The following is a 19,856-nucleotide window of genomic DNA, read 5'->3' as shown; positions in this document are numbered from 1 at the left end:
AATATGGATAAGTTACAGGAAGTCATCTGAGGAAAGTGTAAATACAAATGCACCCAAAGAAACGTAGAGTTTTGTAAAGCGGAGTAAATGAAAACCAGTTTGCTCTGGACACTCAATTGCTAAGAGGATGTCAAAGGTAAGAGCCATTAGGAAACGGGTGAAGAAACACTCCTTTTGATGTGCTTGCTGAGGAGCCAGATGAGCTTCCTTGGTCATGGACAGAAGAGACCATCTAAACTCTAAAAAATGTAGTGCAGTTTGCATGCCCGCTGATTCCGCAATTCTACTTGTGCACTAAAGCATGAGAATTAAATTAAATAATTCATGTGAAGTGCTTAGCCAATTACAGATGCTGTATTTCCTTCCTTGGATGTCTATATTTTTGTAGCCAGAAATCCCACTGTTGATTTCCAATAAGAAAAGCTGAATATTACAGCCTTTAAAGTCAAAAGTTCACCTTAATTTGAATATTGCAGCATTAGTGACATCTGGTGGAAAATGAGTTACAATGCGGCATTATAGCTATTCTGATCTTTCCTGTCTAATAATAATATTATCACTTTCATCACATTTTCACATACCCCTTTCCCCAACTCCATGGGAGGAGTATACTTCCCTGCCCCACTGAAGTTTGGCTCAGCCACAAGACTTGGCCAAAATCAGTGGAATGTGGGCAAAAATGTCAGTGTCAAAGTTTGGAAACTAAGCTTTAAAAGTCCTGGCTAGCTATTGCCCCTTCAATGGTAGAATGAAACATGTGACCTGCAGATTTGCATGAGAATAAAACAAGCACCCCAGATAATCCACAGACTTACAGGAAAAAAAAAAAAATGCTTACGGTTATTCTATGGTTGTTTGCTATGAAGCAAAAGCCAACTAAAACATGAGATCGTTATACCTCTGTGTAAAATTCCCATCAAGGCTTGACTTCTCTGTCCAATTGATGACACTGGGAGAAGAGTCCTGAAGACCGGGTGTGGTTCAGTCCCATCTGGGGCTCTGTTTCAGACCTCGACAGGCCCAATCGGAACATGTTGTTTTCATTCCTGTACCTACGGTAAGCAAAACCGAGTCAGAGTCCAGGCCAGGCCTATCAGAGGCCTATCAGACTCTCTTGGAATCTTGGCTTCTCTGTTTAACATGGTATGGAAGTCACGCACGTTTTGTTTTTTTTTTTTTTTCCTTCCAAATCTTTATTTAAATTCTACTTCATTAACATATACTGTAATATTAGTTTCAGGAGAATTTAGTGATTCATCACTTACACGTAACACCCAGTACTCATCGGTCATTCACAATTCTTGAACCTGTTGGTTTAAATAGCTCCCTCCTAAGGTGAGCTTCAGGTATAGGAAAGAAGGCAGGACAAGTTTAGTTGGAGCCATAGGCCAAAGCTTTTCCAATTGAGCTTTACCAACAAAGCTCATAGCTTTGTATTTGTATTTCTTAAATGATACATAATCTATAAGGGGGGGAAATTAGCAATGTTAGAAATCACAAATTAAAAGTGATAATATTAGGGTCATTTAATTTGGTAAATAAAAACACAAATGACAGAAATTTAAGTATTACCAATGATATATTAAGAAAGTTGCTACCAGTGAGCTTTTGTGGGGGAAGAACCACATTATTTCCGGCCATTTAGCAGAGGCATTGTGTTTCCTAAAGCAGTTACTGCTTTCTGAAAAGAATTTCAAACTTTTGTCCCAAAAGTAGTTCCAGAATTTTCAACTCTCTCCATATTTTTACTGAACTTCCATTTCTGCTTTCTTTCTCAACCTAATGTGTCATGTTATGAAGGTTATGTACAGCCAAGAATGCAAATGTTTTAATCTTACTAGTGACCACTTTGTACTATATCTCATGTTGGAAAACCAGACTCTTGACCATACCTAATTCAAAATCATTTCCATTTCTGCATAACTACTTTTCTTATTCAGGCAAGAGTTGTGGGTGGACCTCTAAAATTAGATAGCTTCAACTCTCAAGGGAATGGGCTTTCGCAACAGCATTCACTACACCCATCATCAAATACGGGGACCTACACTTGTCTTGTAGTGAGAGAATTGCCCTTTATTCTTAACAAGCAGGCAACAGGATCAAACAGATCATTCAGGTGAAATAACAAAGACAAATACATATGTGATAAATCCGTGTAGTTACTTCTTGGAAGCTTGCCATGTATTTTCCTCTCCTTCATATCTCAAACTTCAGAAAGGCCAGGACCCTGTTTCATTCATCCCAATACTTGGCACGTTAACAGGTGTTCACTTTGTAATTTTTGAAGGAATGGATACAGGCTATGTGTTTTTACTTTATAGTGAAGATTAACGAGTTAATACATATAAAGAGCTTAGAACAGTGTCTGATACTAAGCACTTAATTATTACAAAATGAGATAAGATTTAGAACAGAGATTAGAAGAGACTTTTTAGAAGTCTGCCTTCAACTGACCTTGGCAAAATAAGGAAGACTAGGCTAGCAATAAGGCTAGGAGTATAGAAAAGTTCTACAGCCCAACATATGCTAAAATGAATTAATTCCAAATGACATGTATTATTTTATACAAAGAATGATGCTTATTTTAAGTCCACAGTTATAAGATTAAAGGGGTATAATCAAAGCTTGTCCATTAAATTGAAAGCACCTCCAGACTGACTCAAGTTTGTATTCTTAGGCCCTGGTAGGTACAAGATATTATTTGCTATACTGAATCCATCCTGCTATTTAACTGTGTTAATACCACACCAATATAAAAATATGTTAAGACAAATTAAAATATACATACTTAACTTTATTACATCATTTAAAGCTTGATTTTATAAAACATAAAAAAAAATTTTAAGTGTTCTGTATCACAGGAATTTAAACAGTGGCAATATACATAGCTTTGTAAGTTCAAGTTATATAAATTAAAATCAAATAATTGGAAATGCTTTTAATACGGAAAATATACAAATAAAATAAATGGCAAAAGGACCTAACAGGAGCAGTATTTCATTACTTACAGATTATCATTAGATAATTTCAGGATCTAAACAAAGACTCTGAATTTTCGGACTTCTTTTGCTGTATTTTATATTTAAATATCTCCCTACCTATATTCCGAATCAAGGTACTTGACCAAAAGGTTTAAGAAGGCATTTAGCTTTATGGCAAAAGCTTTCCATCTACAGTTACCACCTTTAAAGGAATTGACATTAACAATGCTGATGTAATCTGCTAGTTCCCTTCTGAACAATGTGCAATAATTTATACCAACCCTGTATAAAGTCATACGGGTACCAAAAAATGGAACAATTATGCACAGTTCAATAGAAGTATAATGTTAAGTTTTCCCCATCTAAAAATTAACCAGTGAAACAAAATGTATCAACTATAGTTGACTTGGTTTCAGGAAAACCACATCTGAGAGTTATAAGTACATCACTGTCCTTATCTTATCCTCAGTCATTGACAGGAATTTTGTAGGCCACCATGCTATTGACTTTGTGGATTGTAGTAGTAAATGAACGAAGGGACGGACTTCCTTAGAATTGGTAATAAACTGTGGTCCCGACTCTTCCCATTTTTCAGGTACAACCAAATCTTTGTCTGTATGTATCAGTAGATCAAATGAACCTAAATTGGGGATAAGATCATTAAAGTACAATTATTTTTTTCTAAAGTACAACCACCCTTCCTGTGTCTTTCACATTTGAACCATCTATAGTGTCAGAAAAGCTAGTTTACCTTGATCTCTAATCAATTATATTAACTAATTGCTTTTCCTCAGTGGAAATTTTAGTACAGAAAATACTGTACTCCTTTTACTTTATGAAAAACTCAAGTTTTTTTTTTTAAAGAGAAAACCACTAAAAATATTTGCAGAAAGTATACAATTAATCATGAGACAGCATGAATCTAAGCCATAGAAAAGATAATACCTTGGTTCTGTGACAGCTGTATCCCAGTGCCCAGAACAGCATCTGGCATGTAGTAGGTATTTAGGATATATCTGATGAATGAAGGAGTAACTAAGAAAACAAAGACACAATTATAGCTATAAATCTTAATTATATACATAGAAATGTGCAGAAAATAAAAATAATGACAGAAATTACATCAAAATATTCAAGAGTGAGTACTGTAGAATACTTTCATTCCTTTCCTTTTCAGCACTTGTAAATAAAATGCAAATAGCATTACTTTAGCTTTATCACAGTTTTCTCATTCATATAACATGACATTTATAATTAAGAAAAAACTTAATGAGCGCATTAATTCTTAAAGTAGTAGCTTAGTCTTTTCCACAACAAATTTAAGCCAGTGTGAAGTTGTATAATACTTACAAGAAACTTCCAATAGTGGCAGAAATGTCACCGTAGCTGTGATCTGTCTGATCACTGAACGGATTTCATCTTGGATAGCTTTCTGAGACTTTTCTCTGGGTGCACTATCAAAGAAACCAATTAATTCATTTTAAGTTTTAACAAGTTATTTGAAACACAGGTAAGATTATTTATCTGATTAAATGCTTCCAAAATCAAATAAGTAATGCATTCAAAAGGAGGTTTTTTTTTAAATGAAAATAAATATATGTCCTTAAGAAACTTAGTAGGCACAATATGTATCTCTATTATTTCATTTATCCTTCCAATCATTTTTTAGGGTTGTTCTTAGTATCAGGTCATTAAATAACAGATGACTAGAAAACCTGCCAAGTACTTCAAGTCAGGAAAGCTTCAGCATGTCTTAAAATAAAGATAACAAGCAGTATCTAAAATATTGAATCGGTATAATCATTTTGGCATTTTTAGTAATGCCTAAATGTCTAATTTCCTATTGCCTCAAATAAGATGTTACTCGTGTATGGCGTTAATAATTAAACATTTTCTAAAACAGACCAAAGGCTTCAGGAGCAAACTCCATCATTTCATTATGAGAGATAGTTCAGAGTTTACAGGTAAGCATGCCTAGGACAATGCTAGAAATTAGCATATAATGATGGGCATCTCCCATCCGGATAATCTAAAAACTTCAGTTTAATGTCTAAGGAGGGGCGCCTGGGTGGCTCAGTTAGTTAAGCGACTGCCTTTGGCTCAGGTCATGATTCCCGGGTCCTGGGATTGAGCCCCACATCGGGCTCCCTGCTTGGCGGGAAGCCTGCTTCTCCCTCTCCCACTCCCCGTTTATGTTCCCTCTCTCGCATGCTCTATTAAATAAATAAATAAAATCCTAAAAAAAAAAAAAAAGGGAATGTCTAAGAAGTTTGTAGCATTAAATGAAATACAGTAGAGCTGCACAGTAAGCTGGGAGAAAGTCTAGGATAATACTTCATGGTTAAAAGTACCTTTCTACAATTCATGAAATGGCCCACCTAGGACGGACACCATGGTAGCTTTACATATAGCATCATAAACACTAAAGTTTGAAATTTATGGATTTAGCCTAAGCGCAATTATGTTAAAAGTCCGTGATAGGCAAAATTCTTTCGTGAGCACAATTTGTGAGCCCAATCCTTCTCCACAGGAGATTAAAGATCACATCTAACATACTTAGAAACAAACTACTTTATGTGAAACTAGTTCAATATAAGTAGAACTCATCTAGTAAAAGAAAACAGTTTTGGAAAAAGATCTGTAAAAATGGAAGCAATTTACTTCATACTTACCTGTCATCTTTTGCAGTCTTGTCACACTCAATACCAAATTGCCACCTTTCAAGGACCTCACCACTTTCAATATTTGAGATGACAACCACCAGTTTCTGAACTGAACACGTGTATAACCAATCTGCAATACATAACAAGGAATCTTTTTTGTTTCACTGCATTACAAAACAACTCTCTTCCCAGGTCTCACTTTCTATCCTCAGCAAATTCCTACCGCTAGTATTTCGGAACTCTGCCAACCTGTACAGAAAACCTGCCCCACAATAACCTAGCTCCTGTTTTCAAATTCTCAGTATTTGTACCAGATATAGTACTGAGTGCTGAAGACAGAGTAGAAAACATGAAGTACACCCTAATCCAAGTAAGATGCAGGAGATGGCCATTAATCTAATCACTGCACCGATAAATATAAGATTATAATTGTGATAAACGCTATGAAGGTGCAGTATGTGACGCAATGAGAGCATAAGAGAGGAAAACTGGACTCACTCAGGGAGTTCTCACTTGACTTCAGTTCTACAAATAAATTATCATTAAATATGCAAAATGATACAGAAAAGGGTACAGGTCTTAAATATTGAAAAGGGAAGAGCATCTGACCAGAGGATTGAAAGAAGGGTAATACAACTGCAGTAAAGAAAGGGGAGAATGAACAAGGTCAGTTTGTGTACGATACACAGGGGTCAGACCATGCAAGGCCATATGGGCCAAATTAAAGAAGTTACACTTCAAGAACCAGGGAAGTCATTACTGTATTTGAAGTATGGTATGATGTAATTAAATTTGTATTTCAGAACTATCCTTCTGGCTGTGATGTGGAAAGTAGAGTAGAGGTAAAGAGGGGATCTAGAGACACCAATTAATTAGCAATTCAAGCAAGAGGTAATGAAGGCTTAGAGAAGGATAAGCTGGTAGAGATGGATCAGTAGATAGATTCAAGAGATTTCATGGTTCAAACTGTTAGGATTTATTGACTACTTATGAGTAAGCAAGAAGAAAGACTGAGATAGCTCCCAACTTCCTAGTTTATATCACTAGTTGGATGGCTGATCCATTCACTGAGAAAAAGAATGCAAATGGGAGATGATGCTTAAGTTTTAAGATTTTATTTTTAAGTAATCTCCACACCCAACATGGGGCTGCAACTTCATATCTCGAGATCAAGAGTTGCATGCTCCATTGACTGAGCCAGCCAGGAGCGCCTTAAGTTTAGTTTTCAGGTATCACTGCGATAGCCAGATGAAGATATCAACGGAGCCACGAAATATATGAGCACAATTAGGAGAATTGGGTTGGATGTACAGTTGTGAGTCAACTACACCAAGGTTGTTAGTGAAGCTATGTACATGTCAGAGATCATCCTAGAGAGAGATTATAGTGAGAAGAGGGCCTCAGGACAAGCCCTGAATTAATCTTGGAAACTGGGATAGTATACTCAGGAATCTGTAGTGTTTTTTTTTTCTTTTTTTAAGAGACAAAACAATTTTGTAATATTTAGCGCTTGTGGGCCACCTAGGTCTCTGTTGCATAGTCTTTAAAAAACAGCCCTTTAAAAATCTGAAAACAGGGCACCTGGGTGGCTCAGTTGGTTAAGCGACTGCCTTCGGCTCAGGTCATGATCCTGGAGTCCCGGGATCGAGTCCCGCATCGGGCTCCCTGCTCAGCAGGGAGTCTGCTTCTCCCTCTGACCCTCCCCCCTCTCATGCTCTATCTCATTCTCTCTCTCAAATAAATAAAATCTTAAAAAAAAAAAAAAATCTGAAAACATTCTTAGTTTGCAGGCAGTACAAAAATAGCCACTTGCTAGACACGGGCTGTCGTATGTATCAACTTTTTCTTGACATATATCGATTTTTGTCAATTTAGCTCTGAAAAGGAAGAAATTGGGTAGTAACTTAAGGATTTGGGGTGGGTGGAAATTTTTTTCTTTTAAAACTGAAGAGAGATCAAAACAAAGAAATCAAAAATACCAGAGAAGAACTAGGATAAAATCCTTAAGGCTAGAGGAATGGGGATTCAGATTGAACAATTTGCCTCTAAGAAGAGCAATTCCTCCATTTTAACTAAAATAAAAGGGAGAAATTAAATAGGAAGGTCTGCATACATCCGAGGTGAAGAAATATCCTCAGTGTAGTCTTAAAGGAGACAACCCAAAAACCAGTAGCTTAGGTGGGGCTTGCTTCTCCATCAAATTAAGATGACATAGATTATTAGTTGCTTACTAATAATCTTACTTTTTAGCCCTGAATAAAAAAAAAAAAAAAAAAATTAATCTAATTTTAAAAATAAAGCTACTTGATACAAAGAAATATATATGACTCATGAATTAAGAAAAAAAGATGACTAGTGTTTTTTGGAACTAGTTTTGGAAGATCAAATGGGGAGCTAGGGAGAAACATCCTACAACAGAAAAATTAGAAGTGGGAATCCTAAGTAGAGAAAAATATGAGGGGAAAAAGGAATAGATGGAGAACAAGTATTGATTCAATATAGTAATTTCTTGAGCTAAAGAAAAACAGTGAGTGCTCAGATAGAAAAGGCTTACTGATTAAAGGCAGGATTTTAAAAAAGACATATGGAAATATATAAAAAATAAAACTCTACTGGGTGCTCTATTACTTAGTAGTTCTTTTCTTTAAGTTTAGTTTCCAGGTTGGATCCAATTTTATTTTCCTTTAAGTAATGATGGCTTTAAACTCTAGGCAGTTACAGAAAATATATGTTAAAAATATACAGTGGATTTTTCTCCAATAGTGAACACCATCATAAGGACAGAAAATTCCAACTTGTTCCATCTGGCTACATGAACTGCAAAAATCATTTCTAAGGAAGTTGATGGAGACAGTTTTGTGAAGCCATATCAGATTCCTAATATCAAAATATTCAACCCACTCAAACTGCAGTATGGGAAGGGTGGACTTTCTTTCAATTTATATATTATTTGCTTCCTTCCAATTAAGAATCACTATATTTGAGGTTGTAGTGTTTTATACCTTTTTGTACAGAGCTGAAAAATGACCACCAAGATGCCAGAAAATATGGGTTCTACAAGGCCTGCAAAACTCAAAATGGTTTGCAACAATTAAATACCTTTCAGCTGTTCCACCACATCATTTAGGTATTTTATGAGCTCAGGATCAGTTGTTACAAGCAAGGTGAGTCCATATTTCTGCACTCTAGTAAAGGTTTCAGATGGATATATGCCACGCTGATATAAAATGCTGTTGATGCCAAATGCTGGAAACAAAAGGAATGTTAAAGAAAAGTCATTATCACTTTGTAACTCTGGAAAATAAAACATATTTAGATGTGGCTACGTTTCATTAATGGCATAAAACCATAAATGCCTTAACGTGTTTGTGGGTGTTTTGCTGAAAGCAGAGTAGGTAAAAAGTGGCATTAAACATTCTTAAAACCTTGCTTCTAATTAAGAGAGAACACGATACCTGCATTTCTGTGGCAAAAAAAGAGAAAAACGCCAAACTGCATTAATCTACTGTCAAAGTAGTACTACAACTCACTGTAATCCAAGTCCCAATTCAGATTATGTGGTTAGAGGGTGTCAAAATAGGCTTTTGCATCTCAGTTAGCAACTGATTAACTGTTCTCTGCAATGCTCTCAGCAAACCTTTCCCTCTTTTTCCTCCTTTTCTCCTCACAAGTCCTGCCAGATCCTATCAGAAGGCCCAACTGTCCTGGTCCGGAATGGCGTTTCCTAAATCTAGTCCATCACCGCCAATACCAGAATCAAAGAGGGGCCGAGGGGTTGTTAAAAATATACGTGGCCCCCACCCCGGTCCTACTCCGTCTGAAGTCGCGGAGGCTGGGGGCGGGCGGAAAGTGCCTGGCTCTGTAGTTGAAAGCAACGCTGCAGGTGGAGGGGCTACATCGCGCCGCAGGCCTCAGCAGCACCTAGGCCTCAAGCCCCACCATTAGCAAGGAGCCCGGAGGCGGCGTCTGCATCCGCTTCTTCCTAGATTCTCCCGCCGGGCAGGAGGCTGGGGCAGAGAGAGCTTAATTCGCGGCCTCGCGGCCTCGCGGCCTCCCCTCCACCCCCTCCCGCTTCCCCCGCCTCCGCGGCTGAGCCCCGGGCCTACCGGGCGGCCTGGCCTCAGTTCACCCCGCCCTCCGGCCTGCGCGAGGACGACTTACAGAAGAACTCGGCCACGATTTCGGCGCTCCCGCGCAGGGTGATGCCTTGCTCCCGGGAGAGCTGCAGCGCCATGGCCAGTCCTACAGACGAAGGAGTGCGCTTCCCCCCGGCAGAGAGCGACAGCAGAGACGCCCACAGCAGTTCCCCGCCACTCGTTTCAAAAGTAACGGCGCAGCACGCCCTCGGGCCTCCGCGCAGGCGCGATGAGCCTCTAGGCCCCGCCCCGTGGGGCGGGGCCTGCAGGTCCTCTGGGCGCTTTTCGGAGCTGGCCTGTCCGCAGGCGCAGGGGGTAGGCGTGGTCGCCCAGTTCTGGGTGGTCAAGCTCCGCAGGGTCCCGGCTGGGCCTGTGTAGTTGTGGTCTACTAGACCGGCCTGAGGGAAGAAGACGCCAAAACCTGGTTTGGGTTTTTTTTTAAAGATTTTATTTATTGGGGCGCCTGGGTGGCTCAGTCGTTGGGCGTTTGCCTTCAGCTCAGGTCGTGGTCCCAGGGTCTTGGGATCGAGCCCCGCATCGGGCTCCCTGCTGCGCGGGGGACCTGCTTCTCCCTGTCCCACTCCCCCTGCTTGTGTTTCCTCTCTCATTGTCTCTCTCTGTCAAATAAATGGATAAAAATCTTTAAAAAAAAAAAAAAGATTTTATTTATTTATTTGAGAGAGAGCACATGATAGGGGGGAGGGTCAGAGGGAGAAGCAGACTCCCCGCCCAGCAGGGAGTCCGATGAGGGACTCGATCCAGGGACTCCAGGATCATGACCTGAGCCGAAGGCAGTCGCTTTAACCAACTGAGCCACCCAGGCGCCCCAAAACCTGGTTTTAATGGCCGCTCCGTAGGCGTGCGGAGTGAGCGACCAAGGAGCACAATTTGTCAGTTTCAGAGCTGTCTTCAAGGTGATATGAACTGTCCGTCAGCTGCATCTTAAGTGGCCCCAGTGATCCCTAGATTGAAACTAGCGATTGAAACTTTTCCTAGATGCTTTGGGAGTCAGTAAAGAAACCGCGTGCGCGGTAGCCAAGCCACAGCTTGAGAGAGCCTGATTACTCTATGGAATCGCGGCTTTTCTTGAGAAATTGGGTTAGGCTTAAAGGGATGAGCCGCGGCCTTTTTTGTCCTGTGTTTTTGTCTATCCTGGGCTCAGCCTATTTCCACCCAGTTCCGCTGTGAGGCAGTCTGGAGCGGCAGGGACTGCAGTCGAACTTAGGCCTGGTCTACCCCGCGCGTACGCTGCACCCACAGACGCCGATGAGGAATAAGATCTCATTCATCAAAAAGGCCCACGTACCCTGAAGAACTTTTCAGGGAATTTTGACTCACAAACTCATTGACTTCCTGTTAGGATGAGAAGTACTAAAGGGCACAATTACTGTTCATGTCAATTACGGAACAACTTTATTCTTAAAGCAGCTAGAAAAATTATTTGTAAAATGAAGTCTCAAAAACTATGTACCAGCTATACTATTGAATTATATGAGAAATGCATTCGTGTTTTATTTTTCTATTAACAAATTACCACAAATTAATGGTTTAAAATAACACCCATTCATTATCTTAGTCATGTAGATCAGGAGTTCCTATGATATAGCTGGATGCTCTGCTTAAGAGTCTCCCATGGTTGAAATAAAGGTGTCTGCAAGTGGAATCTCATCGAAGATCTGGGGTTCTCTTCCAAGCCCCTTGGTTGTTGGCAGAATTAATATCCTTGTTTCTTGGACTGAGGTGGTTTTGCTAGTTGTTGGCCAGAGGCAAATTTTGTGCCTTTGCCAGGTAGTTCTTCCATAGGCCTTCTCATACTTTCAGTCTCTCAGACTTGATGGAGATCCCTTTTAAGGATTCATCTGATTAGGTTAGACCTAGTCAGATAATTTCCTCTTTGATGAATTTAATCCGGGAAGTGATATCCCATCATATTCACAGGTTCTGGCCACACTCAAGCAGAGGAGATTATTTATATAAGATGTGCTCCTTAGAGGCCATGGATTTTGTGGCCATCTTAGAATGCTGCTTATGACAGTGTTACATATCAGATTTTGATCAGTTTGAAGAGTAAAACATAGGTAATAGGCCGAGTAATCCTAAAATATTTTCCTTACATCCTTTAGTCTCTTGTACCTGTGTGTTTGTGTGTTTGAATCACCATCTTTTCACTCCTTCCACCAGGAACTTAGCATCAGAATTCTGGCATCACACTGGTAGAGCATGATGCCCACCTTACTACAAATAAAAATTGTTTCTCTTTCTAAGGAACTTTATGTCAGTACAGAGCACTTCAGGAAAGACTTTCTTCAGTTTCATGGTAATATAGTTTTGAAATTACCTGAAGATACAAATAATTGTTAGTATAATTTTGGAGATTCTAGAGCTTAAAAGGCTGGCAAAATAGAGGTTTTCCATATATAGAAGTATTAAATATTTTTTTGTGCTCTGTGAGATGTAAGAAATAATTATGTTTAGAAGACCAAGTCTGTACTTTTTGAGGAGTTTGTAATCTAGTTTTGTTTAAATATGCATACTTGAGGGGCGCCTGGGTTGCTCAGTCTTCAGCGTCTGCCTTCGGCTCAGGTCATGATCCCAGGGTCCTGGGATGGGAACCCCATTGGGCTTCCTGCTCAGCGGGGGGCCTGCCTCTTCCTTTCCCACTCCCCCTGCTTGTGTTCCTGCTCTCACTCTCTCTCTCTCTGTCAAATAAATAAAATCTTTAAAAAAATAAATAAATATGCATACTTGAAAAAAAGAAAAATTGAAGTCTCATAATTTGGCCTTATCTGGCTTCTGCCTAACTCTTCGGCTGCCTTTCAGATTACTTTCCTAATCTGCCCGTTCCTTTAGTCATTTTTCCACCTCAGGGCTTTTCGTAATGTGCTTTTTTCTGCCTAGAAATTTCTATCCATTCAAATTGCTAATTATATTTATACTTTTTTTTTTTTACTTAAATGTAACTGTATTCTAGAAATTTTCTTTGACCTCTCGGACTATAAAATCCTGCCCTATGCATTCTCATAGCATCTCAGAACACTATTTCAGAGCATTGTTTTCATTCTTACAATGAAAACAATGACATTGTAATAATTACGTCATGATTTGTGTTATATCTTCCTTGTCACCATGGAGGATCCATGATGACAGTGGCTAGTCCAACAATATTTGTTGAATGAATGATCATTTGAATACTTGCCTAGGAAAATTTCATGGAAGAACCCAAGACATTTTCAAATTGGAGAGCAGGTTGGATGGATGAGGTGAGGCCACATTTTGGGAGCTTTGAATATCCATCTGAAATAAGTTGGACGTACCAGGGATTTCTAGGCTCTTAGAATTGACATAATTAAAGGGGTATTTTTTTCAAGTGTAAATTCAGTAGTGGTTGTAGAATGGATCGTATATAGGACGGTCTCGAGTGGTGGTCCTCAAACTTGAGAGTGTGAAAGAATCACTTGGGTATTTTGCTATATGTAGATTCCTGACTTTTATTCTCCCTTCTCCAAATCTAATTCAGTCCAGTACCATAGCCACTAGCCACAGGTGGCTCTTAGGCACTTGAAATGTGCTTGTCTGAACTGAGATATGCTACAAGTATAAGAATACCAGATTTCAAAGACTTAGTATAAAAAAAAAAGAATGTAAAGTATCACAGTGATATGTCTTTCAATCGATTACATATTGAAATGATATTTTCACATGTATTGGATTTATTTCACTTGTTTCATTTTAGTTTTTTAATCTGACTACAAGAACATTTAAAATTACATGTGTGACTCATGTGAGATTTCTGTTGGACAGTGCTGGTCTACTTTATGGGGTCTAGGAGATGACATGTTTTAACCAGCATCCCAAATGATCCTTACATTACTTTTAGAAAAGCATTAGACCATAATGGATATTTTAGTATTGCAGGCCCAGGAGGGCCTAGGAGGTTGAGAACCTGGACTAGATGGATGCCAAAGAGTTGGAATAATGAATCATGGAACACTACATCAAAAACTAAAAAAAAAAAAAAAAAGAAGGTATACATATACATATGTATATATATGAGAGCAAGCTATTTGGAGGCAAGAATTGAATCGATGACTTAAAAGGGAGAAGAATGTACTGGTAGTACAGATAAATCCAAGGTGGCAAGCCTGCACTACAGGCTAGTGTTGGTGAAGTCTATGGGTATGTTAGGAAGAACTGCCCAAACTCAGCCTATTTTATTTCTTACTTATCACATAAACACTTAAGTTTCCAGAAGCTTTGGAGAGATGTCTTTCCTATTAATTTTAATTGCTCCATTCGACATTGACCTATCTTATCTAAACCATCTTATCTTTATAGAATGTTTTTTAGAAACTTGTTTTCAGTTACTTGAGTTTAGATTTATTTATAATTCAGTGAAGTCCTTCTAATATTTGGGGGAAAGCTATTTGGACAGTGAGAAGTATAAATATAAATTAAGATTTATTTCTGAAGAAAATTCAAGCAGAGAGCATAACCAAACAAACCCATATCACCAAAAGAGATAACTATGAAAAAGTGTGTCATAAACAGGCTTAAATTCAATATTAGGATGCTAAAACCAGAATTGAAAATTTCTAAAGCTAGAATCAAATGGAATTTTAGACTGAAAGTAACTTAATTAATGACTTAGTAGAACAATCTTATAGTTGAGGAAACTGAGGTCCTGAGTGGATACATGGTTAGTCTAAGATTCAATATCTAGTTAGAAGATTTAATAGTAGAATCTAGAGTTTCTGACTTAGTCTCTTGTTGAATTTTATCAATTTGAAGACATGCTAATTAATGCTCTTGTTTTTAAAGGCTATTTTTTAAAAAATCAACTGATTTTAGATTAAGGGTTTTTTTTTTTTTTTTAAGATTTATTTATTTATTTTAGAGAGAGAGAGAGGAGCATGAGTGGGAAGGAAAGAGGGAGAGGGACAGAGAATCTCAAGCAGACTCTATGCTGAGCGAGGAGCCCCACATGGGGCTCAGTCCCAAGATCCTAAGATCATGATCTGAGCCAAAACCAAGTGTTGGACCCCTGACTGACTAAGCTACCCAGGTGCCCCAAGATTAAGGGTTTTTATTCAATAAACTGTACATATAACTTGTCAAGAAAACGGCAGTTACAATCCATAATGCATTTTATGTTAATACACAAATTGTTTCAACTGCGCCAGAAGATGGCGCTATTTACACGTGAAATAATACCTTTCAAAAATTCAGTGCATATGTTTCAATTTGTGCTTCAGTTCAAAGTAAAATTAAGGGAAAATGTCTTTAGTGGCTTCTAAGGTATCGGTATATGTGAAATACATCAGAATGAAAGATTGTTCATGATATACTACAGAATTCATATATTATAAACATTTAGTATATGGATGCTCACTATATTTACACTTAATTTACATATTGTTTTTTACATGGAAAAAGGAAACATTTTAGGTAGTTGAATCATTATTCTTGCAGACTTACGAAAGTTTTCCTTCAGATCACTAGGTGTTATTTTATTCTTGAGGCCAACATCTTGACATAAAGCAGTTTGTTCTAAATCTGTTAAAGCAGAGGGATAGTTTATGATAATTTTAATAAGGTGCATTTACTAAATTTTGAAAAAAATTACTGTGCACATAGGTAATAAATTAATTATTAATTATGTCAGTTTGCAGAATTTGCTTTTTTCTTTTAAATAAAAGGATGTTGTCATAAAGACCTATTTTCCTCACATACTTTCCCGCTAAGGACTTTCTTTGATTGTTGGTCCACATGTTCAAAAAGATAGCACAACAGATTTGAATCATGACATTGTATTAATAAGCAATGGCTTAATAGAGTGAACAAATATAACCCCATACTGGTGTAATTTACAATTTTTAATGATCCAGTTGATATACAGGATATTATAATCTTTTCTTTAGTAAAAATTGAGAAAATATTATTGAGAACCAAATATTATTGAGAACATAGTAATAATTCCATAAGTTCTTATAATGAAAAATATGGGCTGTTTCTTATCAGAAAGTATTACTGTGTTTTGTTATGATTTTGTTTTGATATTATAATTCTCTTATGATAATGGCATATAATCACTTAGAAGTCTTTTCATGGCTCAACCAGGATTAGGTGTCAAAGGTATAATTTTAAAGGCAGGTGATAGTCTTATGCATAGTTAATCCCCAGACTGATGGAATGTGTGTGTGTGTGTGTGTGTGTGTGTAACATATATATGAAGAATGGGTTCTGCAATCAGTTGGATTTGACAGCACGGTGTATTTTGAAATGTAATTGAAGCTCAAAACAACTCAGAACAGTTTCAGGTACAGAAACTATCAACACAAAGCCTCTATGAAGAATGAAAAAGCCATGGTTGCTATGAAATTAATAAAAATAGATTGAATTTCTTAAATGATTTTATAATTATATATTAAATCTCATCAAACATTCTATGCCTATCATACATTTTTTGTTTGTTGTTTCTGAATATTCTGTATATAGGGTTATTTTTATTATTGCCCATATGTAAGTAAAGGTGAATTAGTTCTGCTAAATCTGTCAACTAATAATTAGACCAAAATTGTATCTGAGTGAATAGAAAGATATTTTTTGAGGAGTTCTACAGACAAAATAAAATAAACCATAAATTTGGGTCTTTCTCAAATATTTGTGAATACCAACTTATAAAACACTCATGAGAAGACAAAGCTTTGTGAAAACATGGAAAATCACTTTACTTTAAATTTATATTTTTCTATTTAGATAAACTTGGTTCTGTCAACTGGAACTGTTCTCTTATAAGCTGCCTTGTGTTTATAGCTCATTCAAACAATATAGTAGTCAAGCCATATTTATCAGGTTACAGATCAGTCATGCACGTTAATTCTATTATTTCTGCTGGGATTTCCCACTTCAAAATTGATGATGACAGTGTTTTTTATTCTTGAGTAATGTACATAGTCTGTTTAACATCAACTGACAACAAAACGTCTTACTGAACCCTAGTTTTTGGTTTAGTGTTGGAGATCAAGTGGATTAAAAAATAAATGGTATCTTTTTATTATTGCTTAGTTTCGGTATAGTTGTAAATAAAGATGCTAACTTTTCACACTGAAATAGATGGCAATTATCTGTTGTAAGGCTGTCTTTTGGATGATCCAGAATATACCTTTTTAAGCCCGTGTTACATTCATATCAAAAGGAGACTTGAAATGAAGTTTCATTAATTCGTTTATCTCCAAGAATATTCTTGCAGACCCTTGTCTGAGAAACAGCAGGCCGTAGCATTCAGATATTCAAAATGTATTCACAGAATTTTGATATTCTTAAAAGTGAGGTGTGGTTATGAGTTTGTATAATTAAGAGTTATTGATGAGATGGGTTCCTTTTTGGTTTTGGAATTTTACATTAAGATTCTTATTAAATTTGAGTTATCTTTAGTTTCCATTGAATTAATAAGAAATTATAATATTTAACTCCTAAAGGCAGCCGAATATACTACTGTAACACTGTTAAGCGTCTTAGGGACTTAAAAAGTTCTGTGCTGCTCTCAGATGGCTGCCTGCCTGAGGAAAAAGATCAGGAGTGTGGGAAGGGCAGGCCATTACTTAATGCCTCAGGTCCCCCTGGACCTTGACGGAAGGTTATTTGAAGGACCCTGGAAATGTGTATACACCTTCCTCTTTTCTTTCTCAAAGATCTTGTTTAAAATAGTGTATCCCATTAGGAATAGAAAAAATGATGAATATACACCAATATAGGTTTATTTATCTCTAAATTATAAACTTTTCCAGACTATTAGGTACATGTAGTATATACTATATATTTATATATATTTAAAATATATATGTATTTCAAATGTTATATTTTATATATGTTATATTTAAACATAATAAATATGTATATATTTAAAACATACACAAGTTAGAAATTAAAGAAAGATGAGATGAATGTTTCTTTCGTTTTTTTTTTTTTTAATTTATTTATTTGAGAGAGAGAGAATGAGAGAGAGCACATGAGAGGGGGGAGGGTCAGAGGGAGAAGCAGACTCCCTGCCGAGCAGGGAGCCCGATGCGGGGCTCGATCCAGGGACTCCAGGATCATGGCCTGAGCCGAAGGCAGTCGCCCAACCAACTGAGCCACCCAGGCGCCCGAGATGAATGTTTCTTTTAAAAATGATACTTGTTGGAGCACCTGGGTGGCCCAGTAGGCTAAGCGTCTGACTCTTGGTTTCAGTTCAGGTCATGATCTCAGGGTTGTGAGATTGAGCCCCCACCTCTGGCTCTGAGCTCAGCTCAGCTCTGAGTCTGCTCCAGATTCTCTCTCCCTCTCCAGGCTCTCCCACTCTGTTCCTCCCCCCCACTCAGGCTCGCTCTCTTTCTCTCTAGAATAAATAAATAAAATCTTTAAAAATGATTCTTGTTATATCACTAGAAAATAATTTATTTTTATGTTCACTAAATGTATTAATAACTCTATTAAAATTTATGTGGTTAATATGCCTCATTTTTAAAAAAAATTTGGTTTAATTATTTGTAAATGATTTAAAAGTCTGATACTGAGTTCAGTTTATTTTAATACTTGGGAGTTTTTTGGTTTGTTTTTGAAGTTTTTGTTTTTAGGAGGATACAAATGGAAGAAGTCCATTAATGACTTATTTATTTATATTTATCTGTATTTTTATAGTTTTAACAAATGGATCTAAAACCAAAGATTTAAGCAGTTTTCGCCCATTTCTTAAAAATATGAAAACACATCTTTCTATTAGTTTGGAATTAATTGTTCCCATCTTTTAATTGCCTTTGGAACTAATTTGTAATTTAGAAAAATTACAAATGGATTAGAAAAATTTGTTTCCAAGGTTTTCAATTGTACAGATGAAGTTTTTTTTAAAAAAATAATCGATACAAACATGCTGTCTCAGCAGCATGACTGTCTTTTGAAAATCATTTGCTCATTCATTTAAAAAAGTCACTTTTCCTTTTTAAGAACATATTGAGTGTTAATTTTTCTGAAATTCTTCTTAGATAGCACAGTACCGAGTGTTGCCTACATAGAGAAAGGGTGAGTAAATTTGAAACAGTTGACCTTCATTTCCTCAATCTACCAACAGTGACCTGTAACTTTCTGATAGGGTGCTGGTGTCAATCTATTTGTTACATTTTAGTACAGTTTAGTGTATTTTCTTAGATTAAAAAATCAATATAAGTAGACATTCTAACAGTTCTTCTTATACCCCCAAGGGACTATTTTGTGCACATATTCCACTTTGGAAACCATTAGTTAAAAGTATGTTTACAGGAAGGATAAGGTACCCTGAGTTGGGGACAGTAGTGTTCCCTGCTTGCCCCCCCTCTCAGGTACACATGGAATAGACAAATGTAGCTTGGATGACTGACTTGCCTGTGTGGAATGTGAGCTCTCATTCTCCATGCCAGCTTCTGCCAGATCAATCCTGTGAGGAAAAGACATGATTTTTATTGGGAAAAGGTGCCCCAGACTTTTGAACACCATTCATTTTCCACTTAAACCTGCTGAAGGCACAGAATAAAAACCCTCTTCGGAGTTTCAACAGATTCTTATATGGTAAAAGTCCACTTGGAACACATGAAAAAACTTTACTACTTGTAGCATAGAGGTGGAAGGTCATGGCATTGTCTAAGGAAGCAACAATGTCCAACCAATCTACCAGAAGCAGAGTTCACAGGCACATGTGCAAGTAAAAGGTGTCAGCCTCGCATGTTCTAGAGAAATATTTTAGAGGTGGAATATCTGGACAATTTAAGAAGAATTCTGTAAGGATATTTTTTCCCTCACCTGTAAAATGGAGGTAACGATAATACTTGTGACAAAATTTTTGTGAGGATTACAGGAGATAATACAACTGAAGCTTTGGTTTATTGTTAATATATTATTCTTGTCATTGCTATATTCTTGTTATTATAAATTATTGTTATTATTATTTAGATAGCTTTTCTTCCACTTTCCCAAGTACCTTTCCTGAGTCTGATACATGTGTAGTCTAGGATAACTAGAGGAGTCCTCAGGTAACGCAACTTCAGGAAAAAGATGAGGACAGACCC

The 19,856-nt window shown here is 37.2% G+C and overlaps 1 pseudogene; it reads right to left on the bottom strand.

The window, feature by feature from the left end:
- Nucleotides 1-2,773: 2,773 nt before the first annotated feature.
- LOC135363651 (mitotic spindle assembly checkpoint protein MAD2A-like) lies at nt 2,774-19,228 on the bottom strand (annotated as a pseudogene).
- Nucleotides 19,229-19,856: the final 628 nt, after the last annotated feature.

Source organism: Mirounga angustirostris, unplaced genomic scaffold (genome assembly GCF_029215605.1).
Source record: "Mirounga angustirostris isolate CCGP_5_RB_7025 unplaced genomic scaffold, mMirAng1.0.hap1 SCAF_2, whole genome shotgun sequence".
NCBI classification, from domain to species: Eukaryota; Metazoa; Chordata; class Mammalia; order Carnivora; family Phocidae; genus Mirounga; species Mirounga angustirostris.
This window is presented reverse-complemented; position numbering and strand designations above follow the sequence as displayed.